This window comes from Amblyomma americanum, chromosome 4 (genome assembly GCF_052857255.1).
Source record: "Amblyomma americanum isolate KBUSLIRL-KWMA chromosome 4, ASM5285725v1, whole genome shotgun sequence".
Taxonomy (NCBI): domain Eukaryota; kingdom Metazoa; phylum Arthropoda; class Arachnida; order Ixodida; family Ixodidae; genus Amblyomma; species Amblyomma americanum.
Window position 1 is genome coordinate 112,561,589 of NC_135500.1, and position 17,284 is coordinate 112,578,872.

At 47.7% G+C, this 17,284-nt stretch overlaps 1 long non-coding RNA gene across 16 annotated transcripts in view; it reads left to right on the forward strand.

Annotated features, from left to right (window-relative positions):
- The window catches only part of LOC144128217 (uncharacterized), a 159,863-nt gene that overhangs the window by 112,961 nt on the left and 29,618 nt on the right, over positions 1 to 17,284 (forward strand). For 14 of the 16 annotated variants that reach the window (XR_013313728.1, XR_013313735.1, XR_013313725.1 and 11 more), the window contains one exon: positions 3,022 to 3,268. The exons of the other annotated variants lie outside the window; for them this stretch is intronic. This is a non-coding gene — a long non-coding RNA (uncharacterized LOC144128217). Of the gene's footprint in view, positions 1 to 3,021; positions 3,269 to 17,284 lie in introns of those variants that run through there. 16 annotated transcript variants of the gene reach the window in all.

Here is a 17,284-nt window from a genome sequence, read left to right on the forward strand (position 1 = left end):
CGGGAAGGTCCCAGTCTGTAGTTGTCTCCCCATAAACTGTTGTTATCTGGTCAGTGTTTTATAGGGTGGTGGGAGTGTTCTTTTTAATGCTTTATAATGCGCAGTGAGTTTGTGGTATGATATGAGTGGCTCACCGAAAGGTTCCGGTTCATGACTTAAGCGCCGCCGCACGGCCAGCTAATTCTCGTGCGTGTTGGTGGGCAGCCTCATTTCAGGTCCATATGAGTTCAATAGCTCTGAAGAGACGAGTCTCCTATCTCTGTGAGTATTTGCGCATTGGGACCGGAGACACTACCTCTAGCAAAGTTGCTGATCGTAAAATTTGAGTCGCTTACTATGGTAGTAGCGTCTGTAAAGGCGATGGCCGCAGTGATGGCGGTCTCCTCCGCGACTAGAGGTCCCCGCGAAAGCATGACCTCTGGCTCAGGAATGCAAAATTTAGCGACACGCGAAGAGCGGCTTTTCTTAATCGTAATGAAGCTTTCGCTTCAAAATACCTGTGCTGCCCAAGGATCGCATAAAACGGGAGCGTAAGTTTGTCGAGGAGTATCGTGTCGATATGGTAGGTCTTGCGCCAGCAAGCTTTCACTCGCACGGCACTTAAAAGAGTTTAGTTCCTTCGGCAGATCTCTGTTATCACTAGGCCATCTCCGTTTTGGTTGCCGTCAACATGCGCAATTGGGTGCTTTATATAGTTCTCTGCTTCTGTATTTATTGACATGCGCGTTTCTGCGCTGTTTTTTATCCTTCTCAGCAGTTCGCTCAATAAAATAATCGTGAGTTCACCGCTGTAGGTGCCGCTCCTTTCCTCCGTCCCGTTTTCTGCTCTGGTTTTTGAGCAACCTGAATTCATATCGACTAGCGCAGCTCACCATTTTTCTACACAGCAACCTCGGTCGGTCAGGGCCCACAGACGGGGAGCACCTGCCATCGCAGGCCAGTGTTGCATCGCTTAACAGCTGTCCCACTGCATTAGGAGTGGCATGAGGACTCCCAGGGATCAATGAATGTTAAGTGCAGAGTGACAAACTATGTATATATGGGCATTAACTCACAGTCGCTATCATGTCATCCACCTAAGGCTTAACTAAAGTGTCCCGTCTTGTTTTTACTCTAAACTCTGTCTCATCATCATCATCGCCATCTTCATCATCATCATCAAGGACTGCTTTCATCGGCTCCCAATTACCCATGTCCATAGCCCGCTTTGGCCACCTTTTCTCTTCAAACTCACTAATCTCACCAACACACCAGGGTCCCTGCCGCTTTTGCTTTCTCTTCAAATCCAGTTTATTAACCTTGTTGATCGTCGGCTATTTTGCGTTCGAATTACATGCGCTACTCATTCCCCTGCTTCAAATTTCAATAAATAAACCGTCCTGCACCTCATCATCTGAAAAATAAATAAAAATACACTGCTTATGTGCTGCCTTCAGCAGCGGAGCTAGGGAGAAAGCAGGCCAGGCGAGCCGCGCCAGGCAGAAGCTGTTATGGGGCTATGAGCAGAAATTTGCTTTTACAGCAACCATTACTACTTTCACCAGCTGGGTATCGGTTCTCAAAAAAAAAACACATGGCCTGCATTTATTTATCGCAGGCTCGAAATTTTGGTGAATAAGAAACTAAGGTCACTTTTTAACGCTGTTAACAGAGATAAAGTCATGTAGGCCCCTCTGAAAGTGCGCCCCAGCGTCTTCATCACTTGGGCACTGTCTGGACTGGTTGCTGCTGTGCGGATGTGCATAGAGCTGCATGCTATCTTCCCGTGACATCGGTCCAGATTAACGCAGGCGGCGAGCCCAGGAACGACGGCGCAATGGAAGCAACTAACTACGTGCCGAATAAAATCGTGCTCCGGACAGGTGTTCCTGATTTTCGAAATGTTCTACAGAATTGTGGCACGTGGCTAAAATTCATAGAGTAAGGCAGTGCGCTAGGAAACCAGGAACAGAGCTTTTCTTTTCACTGGAGCGCTCCAAACCTCCTCCATCATAATTTCTGTAAACAATAAGACGTGTCTGAGTGCCCAACTTGTTCCCGAACACCCCCAATCAGCGATAAATTCGCTAAAAACATTACCATGTTTAGTTTCCGTTGACGCCCTTAGCAGATCAATTGGTCCCTGGCACCCCCTGCTGCGTCACAGGTCTGTCCGCCGCCGCGGTCAATTGCATCAGTGTCGGCGTGTGCCGATACCCTGGGGTAGTCGGTGTAGTCATTAGAGTTGATGGCGAAGCACTACAGAATTGTGCAAAAAATAAGTGCTAGTGAGGGGGCGTGTTTTTTATGCTCACCTTATGAAAGTTTTCATACGTTTTTGAAACCTGAATGCCTCAGCCCCAGAGGTCCTCGACTCTGCGCGCTTGCGGTGAGGTAGTGCTCTAGGTTTGTTTGTTTTTGCAGTCGATCATTATTGCGCATGCTTTAATACCAGATAGAGAATTACGGTAGCACAAGGATTTGTACCACAGGCTTCGTGCACATCAATACAACTTAACTTTAAACCATCGCTGAAGCCTCAATTCCACGTAGAAGAAATATAAAGATGCTAGTGTTTTGTGCAATATGGGCGGGCGTTAAAACCGGCGATTGTGAAATTTTTAACGCAGTACTTCGGAATAGCACATGTTCCTAAATACCTTCGACGCTCTCCTTCAGTCCTTGAAGCTCCTCATAGCAAGCACCGAGAGAGTGATAATTACTGTAGCTTTTTATGTTCTTTGCAGAACACACTCATTTTACAATTTTTTCTCAAGCTTTCTTCGTGCGATAAGATGTTTTTCGTATACTGCAAGACTACTGTATAAGGATTTTTTAGAAGTCACTTTTTAATTTTTATTCAAGCATTTTTTGTTACCCTGCTTCGGTCCGCCTCAGTGCGCAAACTCCAAGGTGTTGTCCTGGAAGCTATTCAGCTCATTTATATGAAGAAACGTGGCCGTTCATTCAATATGTAGTCCTAATATTTATTGAAAGAAGTGTGTATAGTCAGTACTTAATCCGGCATCTGATGTCCCGCAGCTGGAGCCAATGAATGTGCTGCCTGGGAGGGCAGCTGCATAAAGGAAAGCCAATGCAAAGGCAAGATCAATAGAACACTGACCTGTTCCGGATTCAGGAATAAATGCTGTCTCTACAAGAACTGACGTTTCATCGGCCAAACATTAAATCGGAAATTGCTACTTGTTGTCTCTGCGTATACAGAAATCATTGCTGGTTCTGATTTTGTCACTGCTAAACGAAAATAAAAAAGAATTTTTTGAAATACCTTGGAAACCTCGTGTGCTTCAAGCGGCGCTTGAACCTAGCACTGTGTCTACCTGCATGGTGCTTCGCATGCATAATACATAATTACGCCCTGTTTAAGCTATGTATTTAACGGACGCCAGTGGCACATATGAAAAACATCAGCCTATTCTCGGATATATTAGGTCCTTATCAGCGCTCACGATAGTAAAGACATAATCAGAACATTCACTGCATGCGACGGCTTTTCGCATCAACAGGCATACTTTAAAGCCACGCATGAGTTATATAGTTATCGTGACAAAATGAACACAATAATGCTGAAGGCGTGCTGAAGGGTATGAAAGGTGCACTCTAGGGTATTGAGTGTTTAAAATATGCGTAAAGGCGTTATTGCCGTGTACAAGCAGTTTAATGGGTCATGTAACCTAGCAAATAGGTCATACGAGCAATTAATTAATGAATCACATTTCTTTCCGCAACATATTGTCACATAGTCCGTGAATCACAATACGAAATAAAACACCGCACCTGACCAACCGGACAAGTGGCTATGGTCGGTAGATAGGTAAGTGTGCCAGCCGGCAAGGCATAAATCGCCGTTCCATGCACCTCCGAATCATGAACAAAAAAGTGGTGCTGCTGTTCACCGGTCGTCGATAGCAGGTGGCCGTCTGCCACTCGTTGCGATTGCATCTGACCTTCCGTTTGAATAATTTCTTGCTGAAAACATTACTTCGTGTGCTGCCAATCACTACACACGATGGACAAACGGACTGATGGCTAGCACTAAACGATGGAAAAAAAGAGAGGTTTTATGTTTCTGTTTTTATTTTGTGATACTGCGCACTGCAGAGCAAACACCCCTGAGCTTTATGAGATAATGGAAACGAACACCTCTACCGTCAGATACAGAATAGAGAGGCAAGAAAAAACGGCCGTTGCTATTCTAAAGCTGCTTTCAACCTATTTACTGAAATACTAGCTTATTTTCTATCCCTTAAGAGAAGAAGCAACTACACCTCGTTGTGTGGATCTTCCGCTTCGAAGACCAGGCACCGCATAAGCGTATTATGTTTTCCTGGGGTAAAGTTACCTTAGAAATAAAATGTGATCTAAAAGTAGCGCATTTCTTTATAGTCTAGAGATATCGTGCCCTAGTGAGCGCAAGCGGTGCTTTGTAAAGCGAGGAACAGGGCAGCGCTATTTGAGGATCGCATCCTTTGTTTCACTATAAATTACATGTCGTCCGATCGCTGAACGACCTGCTAACAACTAAAGGTTTTCTATCGAATTTTCGCGCGCCACAAAGTTTTAGTAGTAAAATCGTTTTCTTTCCAAATTATATTCCGATAATGCTGAGCTTGGCTGCATGTTAAGTATCATGAGTATTCAAACGTAGCGTCAGAAGCAGGATATGTCAAATAGCTCAGCCGATCGAATGATAACACGAAAGGAGTAAAACGAGTGTAAGCTGGCCTCTAGCACACTCTGCTTACGCGGTACGGTTTTCTGCCTAAGCTGTGTGGTAGTGTTCCATCACTAAAGTACGGAATACTTAAAGCTGGCTACGAATACAAATGTGCTCTTCAAAACAAGCGGTGTTCCAGCAGTTACGAAGATTTTAACGCGGATTTACACCACCTCTATTTTCTAACGTTAAGACCTCCGGTCCAACGTTCAAAAGCAGCCTCTGAATGCTAACTGCATCAACTTACTATGCTTCGCAGTTAGAGTACACCTCCGTTGCCGAGTTAAGCGTTTCGTATAATTCGTGATGGAGGTCTACTCCGGGACTTGGCCGGCATACCCTGCACTAAAAATTAAGAGCGCTGGAGGCAGCTTTCGCCCTTTTCAATTTCTTATAGGCGTATTTGTGTCTAGAGTGCATAGATACATGAAGCTTCCGTGAGTGTGTTTTATAGGCGAATTTCAGACCAGACTTAAAAGCACTGAAGTAGTGCCTATTACCTGATATCCTAGGCGTATTTTAATGAAAGCAAAGTACTGTTTAATTTATAACGCAGAAGCCTGCACACCTAACATGAATAACGGACAGTCGCCACCAGCAGCAGAATGCCCTCATCTCCTACAAGGCACTGTTTTGCTACCTAAGAGCAACTGGCTTCAGGGATCAATTCTGACGGAGCCCCTCGCCCCTTCTGTCTTTCCCCTCTCAATCCCGTCCTCTCTTTTCCCCAGTGCGTGGTGGCCAACCAGAAAACCCTTCTGGCCAACATCCCTGCTTTCCTTCTTCCTCTCAGTTTCTCTCTCTGTCACGCACAATGTGGCCTAGACTGACCCCAACCCCACGAGCCGCTAGCAGGCCGGGTGCGAAATCCTGCTGTGAGTAAGTTTGCGGTGGCTGACGATAGCTGGAGCTCGGTTCAACTTGGATGCTTTTCGTAGCCCTCGATCACCGCGTAGAAAGCGAGCCTGTCAAAAGGGTGTTTTTCCGTGTTTTGCTCAAAGGTGTGGCTTCTCGTGGCCCGGTATCTCACTGTAATTTTCTTATCGCGTGAAGCCGGCATTAGGCGCGAAGTTGCCGCAGCTCCGCCGCCTTTCTAGCTTGGCCTCAAGGGTGCCGATCTAACAGAATGAATGTTATGTGTAGTGTGCTGCATTTAAGGCAAGAGAAAAGCAGACAGCAGGGCTAACACTATTCCTTGCTGCTGGTGAGCTTTGACGGTATATAAATCTGCCGTGTGAAATTGTCACGCGATTCCCACTATCTTCATTCTCTAATAGCACGCACCGGTTTGTTTTTGCAGATAAGTACCTCGGTTTCCCGCTTTGTCTGCGCCGCTATCTCACTTCAGGACATTACATGCTTTGTGCCATCCATCTGGATGCATCCCCCAAATGATATGGCACGCATGCGAGTCATTTTCTGAAGATGCTGAAAAGAGTTCCCGGGGAAACGTGTGTGGTCGCAGTTCACAACCTCAGCACAATATCTTAAAGATACTAACTTGTATACGGCAACTGGTGTTTACCCTCGGGGTGTAGGAAAAAATCTCGCCGGAAGGCAGATCCTTAGAACAAAAATTCTCATGAGAAAGCGCCCACTGGGAAAAAGGAGTCCCAAGTTAAAAAATTACCCAAGCAATGAACTGCTTTGTTACCTACTGGACTGAAATTTAGTCTCTTTATTGGACTGCTACTTCTATTTGAAAATAGATGTAAGCATGAAGTATTTCGCAGTACCAGATCACAATATGGTCACTCACTGCATCTTAAGCAAAGATAAGCCACACCACACAGCAGTTCCTCCGGTAAGTTCGTCGAAGTGCACAATGACCCAGTGACGTGCTTGCACTCGGCCACTCCTTTTTTTTATGGCCGGCACGCGATGCATAGGTGGTGTTGGTGTGGTTGTATAGGCGAGATAAGACTTGAAGTGGCTTGTGGGCAAGTTTTTCCTGAGTCCCTGATTCGAATGACTCTGGCTCTATCACTGTTCCATAAGCCTAGTGCACTCTGAAAACTTCACGAGTGACTGTGACATAAATTGCCGCTCAGTTCGGTACCTCCAAGGGTTACTACGTTTTAGCTCTGTTTGCCCACCTTTAGTTACCGGTAACATATCATGTATAGAAGCAATCTAGTATTTCTCGGGCAGCTTCTGCCATTAATCTACTGGAGAAAGGTCTGCAATTAAAGCACCTCTGCAGTCATTAAGCTGCGTACAACACCGCACTGCATAAGTAAACAGTTCAGAGCGCACTGGATACCGGTACTGCATGTGACGTAAAATAAGTTGTACACGAGGCCAAGGGTAAGCGTGTGTCGTTAGAAAACCTGTGGGTACCCGTCGGAACAGAGGATTGAACCTTCCGTATGTGAGGCAGATGCTCAAATCACACGTGGTTGTGGGACGTTTGGTGGCACCCGTGTGGGGACATGTTTTACTACTTCGACAAAAAGGGCGTTTCTTCCGGGCATGTTTTTACACCGTTGGATATTTTATGTAAAGAGCGGGCCGGATTTTTTTCCGGAGGATTTCGCAATCTAATCCTCGACCCTTTCCATCGATGGCAGGTGTGTTCCTGGGGAGACTAATAACACGTTTGTTTTTGCGCAGGTCAGAAGTCAGCGTTTTTTTGAATTATTTTTACATCACAAGCTTAGCTGAAACCAATCGTTTCCTTATATTTTTTCTTGCTCAAAAAATGTCATCTCTTTTGCCGCACCTCGTCAGAATGATTGAACTCGAGACCAGCGCCACGAAGCGGGGAGAGATATGCTTATCTGCAAAGCACACCAGTGCATGCTGTCAGAAAATAAGAGATAAGGAACCTGACAAAATTTGATGCGGAAGATTTAACTATTATCAACAACAACAGCCGCATAAGCTCGTGGTAGCCCTGCTTTTTGCTTTTTTCTTGCCTGAAAGGCAGTACACTGCTCATAACATTTATTTTGTTATATCGCCAGCCTTGGCACCGAACTAGAAAGGCGCGCCTGCTGAGGCTAATTGTCGCGCACTGTACGGTTCTCGCGATAAGAAAACTGCAACGCGTTGCATCGATGCCCAAGGCTGCAGCCGCGATAGAAACGCCCAAAAACACCCCCTTCATGAGCGCTCTGCATACATGCGATCGGGCACAGGCGAAAAAATTGGTAGGGGTTTAACATAGTTATGCTGAATAGACGTGCGAAAGCAAGTGTGGCCTGGTTAACTCATGGTATTGTTTTTCTGGGCCGTCGGCACGTTTGACGGAAATATTGCACTCAGGTCAAGATGATATGATCTGTTCACGACAGTGTGCAATGCACAGCGCGAGAGTGCGTTGACGTTTAACAACGGGCTTGATCGGCGGCGGGAATAGCGTAGTGCTCTCGTTCAGTGGCCAGCGAAACCGCTCTTCTCGCGCCGCCTAAAGGTAACTGTCCAAAACTGCACTGTCAAGCTACGGGAACGTGCACCCGACTGTCAGGTGGAGCCACCGCCGCTGCTGCGACGCGGCCAAAGCGGCTAATGACGTAACACCCCGAACTGCACCGCCAGCTGGCCCTGCCCAGCGACCCACGCCGCATACAACGCGGCCCTAATTTACGCGGCTAAAGGCCAGCGCGCTCCCCCAACTCGGCGGCGGCGGTACCGTTGGGTGAGGGGAGATAAGGTCCTCAAGGTCGAACTTCGCACAATTTTCTTGGTTAGGTTTGACCGCAGGAAGTAGTGCTTTGCACTGAAAGCAATCAAATTAAACTGTGTGGCAGCTGCCTTCGGGTACTGAAAGCATAATGAGAGCATAGAGAAAGAAATTTCCTAAATGGTCGCCACTCCCATATGGCTCAGTGGCCGAATTGATTGCAGCGCAACAAGCGGGTGGCGAAAAAAAAGCTGGAAACAACTTCCGGTTTTGTGTTAGCGCATGCGGTTTGAATGCTAGCGTGTAGCATGCGCTGGCTCTCCGGGTGACCCTGTTACCGATCACTCTCTAGAACAGTGAAAGACCGTGCCGGCAAGCCTGACCCCAGAACCCAAGTTCTGGCGGTGGAGTGGGCTGACTAAGTTGTCAAAAGCTATGCGCTCTCGACCAATTAACGCGACGTCTTACAATCAAGCCCTTTCCTACGCATAAAAGGTTTTACAATCAATAAAATGCGTTCTGGTGACGCACTGTTTCTGTTCTGTACGGTCTCCTATTGTTTTTATATTTAATTTCGCTCCAGGAAAATGAATATAAATTAGATTCCGAGTGCAGCTGACCAGCCATAAACGCAGATGCGCCCCAGCATTCATGAAACAGTGGCATTGCAGAAAAGACGCCAGGGCCCATATTCCGAGTTTGTGCCATGTTCGAAACTGTCATTTTGGGCCGCACCTTATTGGGGGAAACGCCGGAAGAAGACCTCAGTTCGGTTAATACTCTGACTGGCGGCCGGATGTCACTCCGTTGAGGTTTCCGCGGTGAAACGTCCATTGGTCCTATGCTCTTGAAGAGAAATGGACCGCGGCAATAAAGAAGTTTAGCCACATTCTCAGTTTCCCATCAGATGCCACAATAAAGAGGCATTTAAAGCTCTTTCCTTCAGCGAATGGATTCATTAAAATAAAAAAAATATTTCAGATATTCTTTACGACACCGCAAAGGAAAATACCTTTTTGGAGGTGTACTTAAACTAGCATGGCTTTGCAGCGACAGATGGCGGCCGCTGCATCCGCCCATTGCTAATAAAAGACATTCAGCTGGCTCGCAATACACGGCGGTTTACATTTATCTTGACGAGGAAAAGAGTGGAGGGGAAAATTTGTGGCACGCATTCACTGCACAATGCGCGATCAGATTTTCGTTTCCTGTCACAAGCAATGTCACTTTACGTTTTGAGAGATCAGTAAGCCTACATTTTTTTTTCTGGATGCTACGAGGCTTCCTGCGTTAAAAGTGGCAGCTTTGACTGCATGACCAGATGGGCTCAATTCTGAAGGAGGATCGATGGAAGGTATGGAAGGTTTGTAATGCTCAGCTACGCCCGTTGCCTGTATTCGTTACGACCACTCAGTGTGCTTGGCCTGAATGGGTGGAGGCTGAAATTGTTTCTCGTGTTACGCTCTCAGTACTCCGTGTCCCCCATGCCCCGAAGTGACTCCGGCTTAGTTAACTTCCGTGGCGCCTCTCGAGACGCGCTGTTTCGCGACATTTTGCTCCCCACATCTTCCTTAAGCGAGAGACTTCCTTTCCTCGCCTGCCCGCAGCTCTGACAGCGGGAAATGATCATATTTGGCCGCCGCAATCTCAGTATACCGCAGTTTGGAGGGAGTGCTGTTGTTTCTCAGCACCGGTGGAGAGGCACGGCGCCCCTGCTTCTGGCTCTTGAAGCAAACGAACAGTGACCTCCTATGAATCCTCCGCTGCAGCAGGATCCGCGTGCGCGCAGCCGGCGTCTCGAGCCCTGCCACATATTGTTCAGTGATGTGGGTTTTCAGTTCGATTACTGGGGCCTGGGTTTGTTAATCAGTCTCTGTCTCTTCCGTATCCTGGAATACCTCGTATCAAGGATCTCGTGGCGGCGACTTGATTTTGTCTACATAAGAAAGAACAATCAGCCTCTAAGTGGCTTAAAGAGGGGGAGGGGTTTCACTACGACGCAGGGAACTATCGACAGACGTGGCCGATTTGGCGATATCTTAGGCACATCTGCTGTCGTAAGGGTAAAAGTTGCAGACAGGGTAGCCGCAAATGGTCGCCCCGCAAGGAACTGCATTCAGACATGACGGTTCTCGCCGTTTTACAGATTCCGCCCTCATATGCGTTTCGGGGCCCTTCAGAACCGGTTTACACCAATTCTCTCGGACGATCTGCTTGATATTGCCCAACTGCTTGAACTGGCGGGTGAGGTGGTCACCGGGTTCATGCTGTGGTATCCAATGCAGATCATGGCTTTGTCCTGCACGTTAGGGTCAATTATGAGTAATTTGTATCCCTTCCCCTGAAACTAGGTTCCTTCACGAAAATTTTATTTTTCCTCCATTGTTCTTAATGACAATATCCGCAAACGGCCTAATTGCTTTGGCTCCATACTCGCAAACCTACTCATTTGTTTCCTGGGCAAGTGCAGCAGGAATATTGTCGATGCCGTATGGACGGACTTTCGTAATGAAGGAAGATTGTGTTCTTAGTAACTTTTCCCGTCTCCAAAGAAGGTAATGAAATAAATAACCTCTGCGCGGCTGGGTTGGCACGGGAGCATTGGAAAAATCAGCTTGCGGTGCATTCTCCGACAAATCCTGCGCAGTTCTCTCTCTCTCCATGTCAGCTCATGAAAAGCGTCTGGGAGAGTCGAAGACCATAGAGAGGCGTTTTTCAGTGCGACAGATTTGAGCTTGTGTGACGGCCACCTACATCAGACAAAGCAAGAAATACTTAGCCAGTTGAAGCCGCCGATTTGCGTGATCAGTTCGAGTCGCCAGTTTGTGCCCAAAAATATCAGAAATGGCGTTTGTTCGTTGACTACCGGCGGCTGAATGCGGTCACGAGAAAAGATCGGTACCCCTTCCTGAGAATAGACGAGATCGTCTCAAATCTCGGTGGCCCTAAGTTCTTCTCAATTCTTGACTCTAGCAAGGGGCACCTGCCCATCGAAATGCGACCAGGCGACGAGTGCAAAACGGCCTTCACGTGTCACAGAGGTCTCTTTCAGTTCACAAGAATGCCCTCTGGTTTGTCCGGAGCTCCGATCCCATTGCAAAGGCTGATGGACCGTGTACTCGGGGACTCCAGAAGGCATCATGCTGTCGCCTACTTGGATGCTGTGGACGCCGACTCTCAAACATTCGAGGAGCACCTCGATCACCTGAGAGATGTGTTGGGAAAGCTGAAGACGCTGGCATCACGCTCAATGTCGCAAAGGCGCAAATCTGCCAGGCTCAGGTTAGTTTGCTTGGCTATCGAGTTGAACGGTGTTTCCTGATCCGGAGAAGCTTCGGGCGATCCTGGAGTTTCCTGCGCCTCAGGATATGAGCGGTGTTCGCTGCTATCTTGGCATGATGGTATACTATCGCCATTTAATACCTAACTGTGTGCGCCTGCAAGCACTCTTAGAAAATCTGCTAAGAAAGACTTCTCCATGGAGATTGGGAGAGGAGCAGGAAAAGAGCGTTTGTCAACCCTCGCACGCTATCGCTAAGACAGCAGCTTTGAAGCTGCCCGACCTGAACAGCCCCTTTGTTGTTCAGACGAATCCCTGGGATATTGGAGTGGTTGCAGTAATCCTTCAGATGGAGGGGGATCAACTGCGACCTGTGGCATTTGCGAGCCGCGCCCTGACGCCGGCAGAACGTAATTACTCAGCGACAGAAAATGAATGTCTGGCCATCATCTACGCACTCCGAAGGTTCGGTATGTACGCAGAGGGAACAAAGTTCACGGTCGAGACTGACCATATGACCTTAACCTGGCTGAAACGCCTGCGTGAGCCCAGAAAAGGCTTGCGCGGTGCACAGTGACACTTCAATGCTTCGTGTTCGAAGTGCGCTACCACAAGGGGCCGGTGAAGCAAACTTGAGAGGGACCGGGGTGTAGTTTGAGGCAGCTGGTTTAGAAGGTTGGCAAGAGACTGGCGCGTCCTCGCGTGGCACTTGCCGAACCGTGGATGGGAGCACACTCGGTGGCGGCGACAGTGGAGAGACTGGTGTCTGGAGGGGCGCCGACGGAGGAGCGATCGGGGGAAAAGCCGAAACAGCTCGCGCAGGAAATGCGGCCAGGGGCGGTGGCTCGTATGCAGCCGCAGCTGCCGAGCCGGGAACAGGAGCGCAGAGAGTCGGCGGGAGCTCCAAGCCAAAATATGCCGTCAAGTGCTTCGTTAAATCGGCGTATATGTCGGGACCGGGAGGCGGCAACCGCAGCTGTGCCAGGAGACCGGGTGGTAGTTCGCGGCTGGCGTGCTGATAGCGCAGCAGCTGGCCGGACACGTTGTGGACATGAAAGTGCGAGTCCAACAGCGCCAGCCACAAAACGGGGCCCCTGGCATAAAACGCGGGCAGGCCGGGCAGCCGAGGAAGGAAGGGGCGGTGATACGGCTGAAGGAGCTCACCGGATGTGACGGGAGGTGCGTACATGGCGATGAAAAGCTGCCGAAAGCCTGGTGCGAACAGGGGCGTGCAGCGGCAAGACCAAGTGGAGGGACAGGACGGGCAGGAGCGGTGAGGTGAGCCAGTGGGAGCGGTGTTGCGTGCGTCGAAACTCTCGTCCGGGTCACCAGATGTGGAGGGTGAAGCCACATTTATTGACGTCCCGGTAGCCGCGGCGGTGAGTAGGCGGAGCGGGTTGTTAACGTTGCTGGCTAGGCCAGTTGCCGAAATCGTTCTCTGTTGCCCGAGCGAGAGCTGCTGGTTTGCGCGAGGCAGGTCGCGCCAACTTCCTCGTCATCAGCGCCGCTACAGACACACTCCGACGTAAGCTTATTTTCACCGCCGGTGCTTTTCCATTTTCTTCGTCCTTCGTTCAACTTACTCTCCCAAATTCATACATTTGCGCATCCCTGTGCATGCGTACACATTTATGGCTTCTCTTACAGAACATAACTTGACTTTTCCGTGTTATTACCCAAAGATGGCACCACAATGTGTGAGGAAAGCAATTGTATGGCGCAAAAAAGAAAACAATTGTAGAATTCAACCAGAAAGGCCATTAGGCGTGATTGTTTTGCATCCTGTTAAGATCTAGAAAGTCGAGACAGAACCTTTGCACGCATTGAGAAACAACCTACAATAAAGGCACATACACATAAGCCGAAAGCTAAAGTGAGCATGTCCAGATGTCTTCCAAGGAATAAGAAATATCGAAGTTGGGCTTAGACGCTCGCGCTAAGGAAGCACGAAAGAACACCTCTCGACGGCCATGAGGTCTGCACCTTTAACAGCCGCATTCTGCTTTGTTCTTGCCCTGTGTGAGTATGTGGCCCTTATCTAAATCTTTGTTCTTGGTGCCAGTTGTGCAGCTACGCCAGGTGTGTAGTAGACGCACTCTTTGGTACACAATACACGCGGTAGGGATATATGAAAACAACTTTATCGGACAAAAAAATCAAAGCCACTCAGGTGGCCACCTACCTGCTCAGGATTCCACGGGTTTGGGCTTTCCGTACAAAAGCCGCTTCTTGCCGGCGGACTGATCGGTCAATGAACCAGCCTCCGACGACAAATGAGTTTGATGGGGGTAACCCACGCGGCGAGCGAAAATTCCAGAAGATTCTTTTCAAATTCGAGGCAGCGAGAGCCGCGATGGCACTTGCGGGGCACACTACTCTACTGGATCTCTATACCGTAGTGCCGCTAGTGGAAATCAGGCATCCAAGAACACATATATGATTTTAAGCCTCTCAAAAGGAGCTGATTGTTTAGCATATCCCGCAGGCTTCCTTACTTTTCTGGTGATTTTTATCGGATTTTCTATTCGATGGCACATTAGTGACGACGGTTCCATCATAACTGATGACGGCGCAAGTTTAACGGCGGAAGAATAACTTTGCGGAGGGCTGCCGTTTCTTCATTGATCTGCACAACGTCAACGAAAGATGCAGTTTTTAAAAGACTGTGCCTGTGACGTTTAAATCCCGCGAGAGATGAAATCAAGACCCAGAATGAATGTACAGGAAAGCTTGCACTTGCCACAGCACTAGCTAGAGCAAATTAAAAAAAATGATAAGAGCTTCAGCTTATAGTAGCCGAGCACAAGGCTAAAAGAAAGACTTTTCAATCGAGATTGAGGATCTATGACTGCACCTAGTCCAAAACAACTTGCACACAGATGCTGCGCTACGGTGCCTACGCTGCTTCATTATCCAACTTGCTCACTGAGCCAAAGTATTAACCGACCTTGGCCGATTCTCATTTGGTTATTAATTTATTTATTCACGGATACCCGCAGCGCCCGAAGGCATTAATGCAGGGGGACATGTAACGCAACCAAGCATTACAAGTGCTACAGTCAGGTGATGGGACGCTAAAACAACACAAGGAACAGCCGTAAAAAGGAGCGAAATCAGGCACACGCACACACGCGAACATTAATGACACAAAGTAAGGATTATATGAATAAAAGCAAGAATAAAAGCACGAAACGCTTCCACAGATGTGCAGTGAACGACATTTTTGCGGCGTTTGTTCCAAACAGGTGTGACATGCGGAAAGAAAGAGTTCTGATAAACATTAGTTCGACATTTGATTTCACGCACCTTAAAAGCATGATCGCAACGTGCAGATATAAAATGTGTCAGCTGAACATACAGAGAGTTATCAATCCCGGTTTTGCTGAAATAGATGAGAAAGATTTCTAGTTTACTGCGCATGCGCCTATTATTGAGAAGTTTCCAGAAAAAAGATTGCTTTATTGCTGAAATGGTGTGTCGAAAGTCGTGATCATTGGCGACGAGACGTGCTGCATGGTTTTGTACGCGCTCTATGCAGTCGCATAATGTAATCATACATGGGTCACACACCCACCGCGTTAGCATACTTAAGAATATTTCTAATGTGTTGAGGTAAAACAATCCTTTTATACTTGTTGGGGCTGTATGGCAATTAATACCGGAGAAAGTCAACATTCTAGATGCTTTGCCCACCAAATATTCAATGTGGGTTCACCATGTAAAGTCCTCTCTTCAGTACAAAAACGAGGTGCTTAAATTCAGAAACTTTTTCTAAACGAGTAGAATTTAAACAGTACACAAAGTTTATTGGGGTACGTTTTCGTGTAAAAGCAACATGTTTACATTTATGTTAGTTCAGCGTCATTTTCCACTTGATGCACCGCTGATGGACGCTGTATAGATTTTGCTGCAGTGTGCGTATATCATGTTCGGTGACAATTGGGCTGTACACGATGCAGTCGTCTGTGTACAAACGGATCTTACTGGAAATGTTCTTGTTACTATTATTAATATAAATTAAAAACAACAAAGGCGCAACAGCGACCCCTGAGGTACACCAAAAGTATTATCTGCAGATTTGATTGTAACACCATTAATTGGAACATATTGTGATCTATCGGAAAGGTAGTCCCAGACCCATCTAATTACATTGTGGTGGTTCCCGAGGGAAGCATGTTTATGCAATAAAAGTACATATGGTAGGCAGTCAAACCCTTTTCTAAAATCTAAAAATATGCAGTCAACTTCATTTCCCCAGTCGTAAAGCGGAATAATATCATGGCTGAATTGCAAGAACTGTGTAGAACATGAAAGTCCAGACCTGAAACCGCGCGGTACGTTCACAAATAAGTTATTTTCTAAGTGTTTTACAACTGCACTGTGAATAATATGTTCTGGAATCTTGCAGTTTACGCTTGTGAGGGAAACTGGTCGGTAGTTTGAAGCTCACTTTTGGAGCCACTTGTATGGATTGGGATTATGTTAGCTTATTGGCATTTTGTTGACAGACAACGAGAGTCGAACTTGTTGTTATACAGCCGAACCAAGTAATGTGCTACCACCTCAGCGCATGCTTTCAAAACTTAAGATAGAACTTGATCAGGAACAATAGTGGTTTGAACATTGGGCGATTTCAGTTGCTTCTAAATTACATTATACGTAACGATAATAGGTTAGATAGGTACAGAAATAACATGAGTGGTTTCATGAAGTTTTGCGCAAAAGGGAACGCAAAAAAGACCGAAAATACATTTTAAAACAACAAGATTTGTCATAATCATCAGTGACGACAGCCGATAGATGTAGAACGCCAACCTGTTCCCTTCCATAAGATTTTCTGTTCCCTAAATTCCTTTATCTGATCCCGCTCCTCAGCATACGTCTCCTCCCCAATGTTCATATGCACAAGCGGCTCACTTTCATGGATCAAATGGTACACCTAAACGACCAGTGCATCCATCACATGTGGATACCCCAAATGAAGACAGAGCTTCAGACATTGCCCTCGCGGAGGCTTGCCGCCGCCTAGACGAACTCACAAAGCGCCGGGAACGGTGTCGTTCTCACTCCTCTCGAAGAATTCTTATGACTCGGGAGCAACCATCACAGGAAGCACCTCGAAAAAGCACGGGGCCACAATGAGGTGCCGACCACCTATTAGCCAAGACTACACCGACGGCAGATAAGATATTGTCATGTGTGATCTGCTTACTCAACGTCATCCATCCTCCACCATCGGGGTGCCGATCGACGGAAACGAAGAGGCTCGGAGGAAATCGCTCGTGAGTCCGGCCGCGACCGCTTCCCTGACTTTGGCGCCAGCTCCTGTGGTCCTGGTCCTCCGGTGTCTGTGTGATCCGCGTCGTCTGAACGACCAGTGACATTCTGGTGGGGGTGCCATCTCATGCAGCGTCATCCCCTGCCTTATGCTTCGCCGAGTCCCATTCCCAGCCCGGGCCGCCGCCCCTCTGCTGAGGAGGCCGAGATATGTGCGAGCCTCCCAATTCAAGGACTCGACCCCGAATTCAGCCTCGTGCCACACCTTACCACAAGGTCCGTTCCGGCACTGCACATGGCTCGGTCTACCGTGAGACAAGGCCAGCAGACCGATTATTCGCATGTGCCTGCCGCGGTTTACCTCCCCGTCCCACCTATTTCAGCT